Source organism: Mytilus edulis, chromosome 11, assembly GCF_963676685.1.
Source record: "Mytilus edulis chromosome 11, xbMytEdul2.2, whole genome shotgun sequence".
Taxonomy (NCBI): domain Eukaryota; kingdom Metazoa; phylum Mollusca; class Bivalvia; order Mytilida; family Mytilidae; genus Mytilus; species Mytilus edulis.
Window position 1 is genome coordinate 52,538,597 of NC_092354.1, and position 9,876 is coordinate 52,548,472.

Here is a 9,876-nt window from a genome sequence, read left to right on the forward strand (position 1 = left end):
CGAACACGAGTTGATTTGGAACTATAAAAAAGCTGATTGGGATGGGTTCGCCAGCTCATGTCATAAACAACTTGGTGAGAGCATGATTACTGACAATATTAATGAATCATGTACTCATCTCACTAACACTATCATTAAAATTGCTGGTGAGCACATCCCTTCTAAGAAAAGAAGGAAAAATAATAAACCAGAAGTCCCCTGGTGGAATGAAAACTGTACATTGGTGGTAAAAGAACGCAATAAAGCTCGTAACAAGGCCAGGCATACGGGGGGTGGACATGATTATTTATTATACAAAGAAAAAGAAAAGGAATGTAGAAATACTATTAAATTAACACAGCAAAAATATTGGGAAACCTTCTGCAGTGGCTTGAATAATAATAATAATATAGGGCAAGTGTGGAATACAATTATGAGAATGATGGGTAAAACAATTAGTTCTCTAATTATGCCTACTTTGATTTACAAAAATAAAATATATGAATCTACTAAAGAAAAGGCTAATATATTAGCTGAAGCATTTGCCAATGTAAGTAGTTCAAGTAACTATTCAGAAGCATTTATATCACATAAAGAACATATTGAGTCTATAGAAGCTGAAAACATGAAACATTATTTTTCTGAAAACTCCCAAAGTTATAACATGTATAATGAACCATTTACACTTAATGAATTACAGGATGCTATTGCTGATACATCAGATACATCTCCTGGTAAAGATAAGGTTACATATAGTATGTTTAAAAGCTTTAGTAATAAATCACTTGGTGTACTTCTTTTATTATATAACATAATTTGGTTCTCACAAGATATTCCTCTGGCTTGGAAACATTCAATAATAATTCCAAGCTTTAAAAAGGGGAAATATTCAAGTGACCCACATGCATATAGACCAATAGCTTTAACATCTAATTTTGTAAAAATTATGGAAAAGATGATTAATAACAGACTGAGGTGGTACCTTGAGCAAAATCATATATCACTTATCAGAGTGGATTTCGTCAAAATAGAAGTACGATGGAACAAATAATTAGACTTGATAACGATATACAAAAATCATTTTTAAAGAAAGAATATTTAGTTGGAGTATTTATTAACTTCCAGAAAGCATTTGATATGATATAGAAGTTTGGACTTCTAAACAAAATGGTTAAAATTGGGATAAAGGGTAACATGCTCGGTTGGGTTAATAGTTTTCTCACTAACAGAACAATACAGGTCAAAATAAATAACACTCTTTCTGATACTCTCACGATTCAAAACGGTACCCCTCAAGGAAGTTGCATCAGCCCGACATTATTCAATATTATGGTAAACGATCTCCCTTCATGTATTAATAATTGTTCTATCTCCCAAGTTGCAGACGATAGTGCAATATGGCTATGTGGTAAACATTGGTTATATTCAAAGGAGAATACAGAAAGATCTTCACAATATTAAATCATGGTGTGATAAATGGGGATTTCTCATTTCCCCCTCTAAAACTGTAGCTATTGTCCTTAGTAGAAAGAAAAACACTGAGAAATTAGTATTAACTTTAGGTAACAGTTTATTACAAGTAGTCAATGAGGTGAAATTTTTAGGAATAATTATTGATAGTAAATTGACTTGGTTAAAACATATACAATATATAGAGGCAAAATGCAGTAAAGTCTTAAATTGCATGAAACTTCTAACAGGTACTAAGTGGGGAGCAAACAGCCATTCTCTTAGAAACATATATATTGCACTTATAAGATCTAAAATTGACTACGGATGTGAAGTATATAATTCCGCCTCACATTCCGTAAAGAAAATACTGGACCGGGTGCAAAGTCACGCACTTCGAATTTGTACTGGTGCATATAAAAATGTAGCCACAAGTGGACTACAAGTAGAAATGGGTGACCCACCCTACGAAGAACGTAGGCAGTGCCTTATTACAAAATCATTTTTAAATATATCTAGTCATGAAGACAACCATCAAACTAAGGAAAGTTTGGCCAAAAAAGCAACATTTTTTTGCTACTCCAGGGAAATAAAACAGAATAAAAAACCATATTTTATTGTTTCAAAAGATATGATTAATCAACATGATGTAGATATTAACCAAATATACAAATACAAACACTTCCCAACACCCCCTTGGCATTTGACTAAACCCTGTGTATGTACACAACTCTCGAATTTCATTTCGAAAAAGGATAATCCACACTTAATTCGAAGTGAAAGTAACTTCATGATTGATACGCAGTACCGCCAGTTTTTAAAAATATATACGGACGGATCTAAAGATCCAAATTCTAATAAAACCTCATGTGCATTTGCAATACCTGAAATGGGAATAAAAAAAGGTTTCAAACTGCCTAAGAATATGTCAATTTTCACTTGTGAGCTTATGGCAATATTTCTGTCTCTTATATGGTTAGAATAATTTAAACCAAATAATGTTATTGTGTTTGTCGACTCTTTATCAGCTCTCCAAGCCTTAAAGAGTAATTTATTTAAGGTAAAAAATTATTTATTGTATGACAATATATTTTTATACAACCAGTTAGTCAAACTAGGTAGTAACGTAATATTTGAGTGGATCCCAAGCCACGTCGGAATTTTAGGAAACGAAATTGCAGACCAGACTGCAAAAGTGGCTCTTAATAAAGATACAGTAGATTGTCATATTCCCCTTTATAAAGAAGACATCAAATGTTTAACAAAAAACATTTTAAAACAAATTTGGCAAAAACAGTGGTTAGATAACACAAAGGGAAGATTACTACACTCCTTCCAAAATAATATATCATTTAAGATTACTATTCCACCAATGAATAGAGAAAATGAACGAATAATTTACAGATTAAGATCTGGCTCTATTAATGTAAATAAATATCTTCACAAAATAGGGAAAAGCCCGAGTGAAATTTGTGAAAACTGCAAAGTCACAGACGATGTTGTACACTTTCTATTAGTCTGCTCAAAATATGATGCGCAACGTAAACAGATGTTTGATCAGCTTAAAAATAATGGAGTCGTAGATCTCTCATTGAAACACCTGCTATCCGGTTACACACACACCTTTAGTCCCGTGCATAACTATCTACGGGAAACTAATATACTTATAAGAAAATAGGAAGACTCTCAACTTCATGTATAAGTGTCATTTAGCTTTAGTTTAGAGATTATAAAACAAATAATTATGTATTTGGAACTAGTGTATATGAATTATTTCTCAGACGGTCCCTAAGTTAAATTATTTCATAAAGTCAGTATACAACCAGCAAGATTAAAGATAAATGAAAAACTCACCCGAATATGAAATAATTTCCTTTTTAAATATATATATAATAATCACAAGCAAGTCAAAAGTGCAATGTACACTTCACCTTTGTGTCAGTCCATTGAGCGTAATCAAACAGAGTTTTTCTACCTGTGTCATACATCAGTAAATCATTCACCTTTCAAACACCAGTACTAATTTACCATGAAATGCACGCATTTAATTTTAACAAGTATCAACATTCAATTTTAAAGCTGATCTATTGAAGATTAGTATACTAGATAAGTTAACAGTGCATAGTAGAGATTTCCAATAAAATGACTTTACTCGACTTAACCGACCTAACTCAACGTATTTCGTCCTACTGCATTGAAGCATGACAGAGGGGAGCATACACTGCGTGCATGTGTTGCTCTTTGAACACGCATTGTTGCTGGAATATGCCTTCAGTAAAAATCAACCACAACTATTTTTTTACTCTTTAAATATTTTGTCATTAAACTTTGAATGATTTTTTTAACATAAATACTATAAAGGAACAATTACATTACCAACTTGTAATCAAACACACCCATCATTTCTTGTCATTTCACTTGACCCATATCTGAGTTCTTCTCACATTATGAATTTTAAAAACTACCAAGACGACATTTAGCATACACATTTTAAAGTAACGAATTCCGAAGCGAGAAGGTTGCCTTTTTGTTGTTTTAAAAAGATTTAACGTTTAAAGTAAATTCCAACACACCCGAATGTAAAAGGTGTACTCGACTTGTGAAACAAAATAATATTTTTCTATAATTTAATTGAAGATAATTTGATGTGGGCAGAAATTCATATCAATGATATATTTTTCAAAAGTACTTTTTCGTCTTTAACTATACCAAATTATGGGGCGAAGTTTTCATTTAAGTATACCTAAACTTGCATCCGAGGATACAGGGGTAGAGGGCGTACCCCCCCCCCCCCCCCTTTTTCGATCGATAAATAAGAAATTAAATATTATAAAACATTTAAAAAAATTGAAAAGAGGAATATATCTGATAACGACACACAAAATCAATACAAATATCAAATAATAAGTTCATTAAATTTTGCAATTATATCTGAAAATCAAAGTCATTGTCAAAACCATGAAAGACAACTCCAATGAGTCGTATGATAGGTAAAGATACGTCTATATACGTGGTCTTATGACAGTGAAGTTTAGGCGGGAATCTCAAGAATCACGTGATATATAAAAATCATGATTTCTTTCGTTTTTCATCATCTTAGAAATATTTGATATTGATTAAATTTATTATGAATGGGTTTCCTAGTTTATGAATACTTAGTTAAAACTTGTGTAACGCATTTTACAAAATTAATTGCTTAGCAATAACCGGTCCCGTTACGTGCGTACGTCGAGTTAGGTACGTATGTCATTTTATTGGAAATCTCTATTGAGGGATAATACAACATCACTTTAAAATTCTCTACAATGAAAAATTGCAGTCATATCTTTTAAGACAACAAACACAACACACTATGCTCAGATATTTAACAATAGAAACATTTGCTACAGGCTTTTCGTTTTATGAAAGTGCCACTAACATTTATCTTAATTATTTAATGTTATATGTTTAAAGATTAACGCAAAATACAATATGTCTTCTCCGATTTTCATAAACTGACAACTATAGTCATATTCATATTGATAGAAAATAAGAAAAATTAACAAACACAAACACAATCACTACGCTCATACATTATTAGAATAGTAACAAGAGTTAAATCCTTTTCTATAACAATAAAATGATAAAATCTAAAATTTGTACTAGAGGATGTCAGTTAGACAAACACACACAGATTATTGTATAATTATATATATACACATCCCAGCACTTCTGTTTCGCTGACATTCTCTGTACTTACAACAAAATCAAACAATGTCATTGTTTTAATTATATACTGGTATAATTTTTTTTCATATTTTTCTATTTTTGCTCAACTTATATTATATATATATATATATCTAAATAGGCGATTAAGGGTGTAGGTAGGGGTGATTCCTCGTTCAATGACGGAAGTGTTTTTTTCTCGTCAGGGAATGAGGAATCACTAAATACCAGTTTGTCTTTGGAAATTTATTTGGAATAAATTGACGCAACTTGCCGTTATGGAAAAGGAATAACTTCAACCAATCCTTACTTAAAGGAGTCATTATTTGCTACATCAATTGAGGAAGACGTCCTAACATTGGTTGCATTTAACTAGCACATGTCTTGTTACATGTTTCTAAATATACTTTTTTTATATATAAGTATATCACAGACGACACAAAGGTGAATAACCAGATTACATTTATAAACAATTTTATGATACTTATCAATAAATAAAGCATTTCATTAGGGACTATCATTTGCTTTTTTTTCATTTTCCTATTACATGTATCTTCTGTTATGTGTTTTTTTAGTTTTGTTTTTTGTCTCTCAACATATATGATATATATTTCTGAGTAATTCAGTCAACCATGTTCGCCATAGTTTGACATACAACTCGCCAAAACGTATTACTAAAAATAAATTAAGGACTGAAAGTATATATACATAATACTTATGTTATATGAAATTAAGGCGCAATTACTACATAAGTAAGTCGCCTACCAAAACCAATAACAACAACTTTTCATTTCATAAATAATCTTAAAATTTAATTCAAATTAAATTAAATATTTCTTTAAATTTAATTCATATTAAAAATTCTTTCAATCTAAAATTCATTCAAATTTAATATACATTAAAATTCTTTAAATCTGAAATTAATTTAAATTTATTTTTATTAAAATTTCTTTAAATCTGAAATGTATTCAAATTTAATTAATATTATAAATTCTTTAAATCTGAAATTTATTAGAATTTAATTTATATAAAAAAATCATTGAATTTGAAATTTATTCAAATTCAAGCTATATTAAAATTCTTTAAAATTGAAATTTATTTAGAATTAAAAATAACTTTAAACTAGGTTGAAATTTGGGAATCTATTTGCATTATTAAATATAGTTTAAATTTATATAAAATTAGAAATTTTCCGTAATATTTTTCTTAATTTGAAATTTAATATGCATAAAATGTGCATTTAATTTTATATTGAATGCATCATTTCATGCAGTCAGATCTGTAAAGGTCTTATAAAATCTTTATTATGTTTGTAGACGAAACGCGCGTCTGGCGTTCTTCATTATAATCCTGGTTCCTTTGATAACTATTGATAGCTTTGAGAACTTAAACTTGTCAATGATAAAACTTAAGAAAAATCAAGAGAGATTTCTGGCCAATTTTGTTTACTCTTTTGGTTCCTTTATTAATCCTTTTCAATATAAACTAGTGTTACGAAAAGCTTATTATTTTGAAACTGAGTAGCGAACCACCTCAACTAACCAAAAACTCGTATACATTTTAACGGACAGTAGTCACGTTTGTAGATAAATATTGTTCTTCCTAGATTCACTCTCGAAAAATCATTTTGAAACATTTGGTTAAGTAACTTTAATATGTGTAGCTCACACGGCCCCTCAATTCGAGTGAGCTTATAGTAACACGGGTTGATAACCAGTTGAATTAAGCCAGTTTTGTAAAGTGTGTATTGTTTAAAACTGCTATGGCTTTTAAAAGCTAAATGTATGTGTATCATTTCAATTTTTTTTTAATCTTATATACTTCTTTATACTCAATTGGAAGTATGAAGGTACGAGATATTTTGGATTTTGAAATAAAAAGGCATATTTACAAAACAACCGATTTCGGTAGGTGCATATACTTAAAGTATAAATTAAACTGAAAAAAAAACCCCATTCACGAAAAGATAAGATATTAATTTCTGACCCCTCTTCCCATCAACAGCCTTTTTTTTGGGGGGGGGGGGGGGGGGGTCTAAAAATGGGCATTATCGTTAAGAGACTGTCGAATACGCATTTTTCTTTCAAGGCGTGTTTGATTAGGGTATTTTGTCCTGAAAACGCACAAATGAAAAAAAAAAAAAATGTTTGTTGTATCTGGCTTTGGTTTCTATTTTTTTTTTAAATATAAAGCTACATGTTGATATAATAATACTTAGAATGGGCCCGCAAGAACCAACAGTATCAAAAACTAGACCTTGTGTCGCCCCCATTGGTATATGTGCAAGCAGCATATTAGACCTTGTGTCGCCCCCATTGGTATATGTGCAAGCAGCATATTACACAAAGGACACAAATTATAGTCGAGAATAGAATTCATGATAAAATTGTGTTTTGGTGATGATGTGTTTGTCCATCTTACTTTACTGAACATTCTTGTTGTTTACAATTGTCTCTATCTATAATGAAGTTAGCTCAGAAGTTTCAAATGAAAACATTTTGTAAAAGTTTACAAACAAATACATAATTTACGAAAATTGTTTATTATTAACTATAAAGAGCAATCAATAACTTCTTAAGGGGCAATTGACCGTTTTGGTAAAGTTGACTTATTTGTAGATCTAACTTTGCTATACATAATATTGCTGTTACCAGTTTATATCTATCTAAGGCAATATTGAAGATATTTCAAGAGAATAAGAGATTTGCTCTAAATGCTTTGATTTGAGAGAATTAAGCCAAAATCTACTTTTTATTCATTTGTTCTATTTCTAGCCATAGTGGCCATCTTGGTTGGTTGCCCAGGTCATCGGACACTACTTTTAAACTAAATACCCCAATCATGATTGTGGCCAAGTTTGGTGAAATTTGGCCAAGTAGTTTCAGAGAAGAAGATTGTTTTTAAAGAAAACTAAAATTTAAGAAAAATGATTAAAAATTGACTATAATGGGCAATGACTCCTTAAGGGGTCAACTGACAATTTTGGTCATGTTGACTTATTTGTAGGTCTTACTTTGCTGAACATAACTGCTGTTTACATTTTATCTCTTATCTATAATATTATTCAAAATAATAACCAACTGCAAAATTTTCTTAAAATTACTTACATAGGGACAGCAACCCAACAACGGGTTGTCTGATTTGTCTGAAAATTTCATGGCAGATTAATCTTGACCTAATACACAATTTCATCCTATTTCAGATTTGCTGTAAAGGCTTTTGATTTCAGAGACATAATCCAAAATCTAGTCTACCTCTATGTTCCTTTTCAGCCATGGTGGCAATGTCGGTTGATTGGCCGGGTCATCGGACACATTTAAACTAAATACCCCAATGATCATTGTGGCCAAGTTTGGTTAAATTTGGCCCGGTAGTTTCAGAGGAGAATATTTTTGTACAAGTTTACGGACGACGGGCGACGGACGCCAAGTGATGAGAAAAGCTCACTTGGGCCTTTGAGCTCATAAAATACATGGGTGAAGTGAAATACCTTTAGTAACAAGTCATCACTACAGAGAAGGTGTGTTTGACACACAAAAAGCTTCGTAATATTATCAATATTTAAATAAAAGCGTATTTCTTAGACTGGTATTTTTTCAGTTCACTCATTTTCAATTAGATTAAGGCATACTTTATTTTAATTCATGAAATATATTTAATATAAAAAAGAAGGGAACATCGTACACTGCCTCTCCTTAATTCTTTATAAAAAAAATCTACTTTATCTTGGAATTATAAAAGGCAAAACTTTAATTTTTTATCTTATTTCTGTTAGTGTATCTTGTCTTCATTCTCTGACAAATTCTTGTCTGCCCTTCCATATATATTTTTATTGTTCCATGGAACTTTCTATATTTTAGAATTTCAAAACTATTACAAGTTTAAAACTACGACTTTCTCTTCCTGCCCCCTCCCCAAATGCAATATTATTGTCATCCTTTAAGTCAGCACTAAGTTGAATTGTTCATAATGAATCCTTATTTCACTGCTGAAAAGACACATGATTCTTACGTGCATAAACAAGGCTGAGTTTGATTTGGTTGAATAAACAAAAGTATCTACAGTTTCGTACAAATTTGTCAGAGACACGATATTAAGGATGATAAGGTTACATTGAATTTATTATCTAACTCATCTATATTATTGTTAGATAGGAAGTTTCAAGGCTCACCTGATTGTTTCCTTGTACAACTTTGTTTGTGTCTGATTCTTACAAAAACATGTTTAATCCCGACACATTTTAACGGGAGTCTCTTGCCTTTGTAAGTCTTGCGTGTTTTTGTATTATTATCTTAGGTCATTTATATGTAATGAAGTTGAATGTGTCATCCATTTTCATTGAACTAGATAACATGTTGTAAAAGAACCGGCTGAAGCCCGCCTCTGGATGCAGTATATTTTTTGGCTATGTTGAAACCCCAAGGGTTGCCTTCAACTGTTGTCTGCTCTTTCGTCAGGTTGTTGTCTCTGACTCATCCGCGTTTCTATTCTCAATTGTTATGCCGTCCATTGTTCTGCCAAATCTTTCACATTTTGATTTTTGGGTCATTGTTGAATGTCGTAAACGTTCATTGTTGAATGTCGTAGACGTATGGTTGTTAACACATACTTCCTTAGGTTTCTTATTGGAAATTGACAAACATACCACATAATCTTTTTATGTAGGTATTGTACATTTTACACCGTATTTTGGTGATCATTGCAAAGGATCATCATCCCGAAAATCGTAAACATATTTTTTTT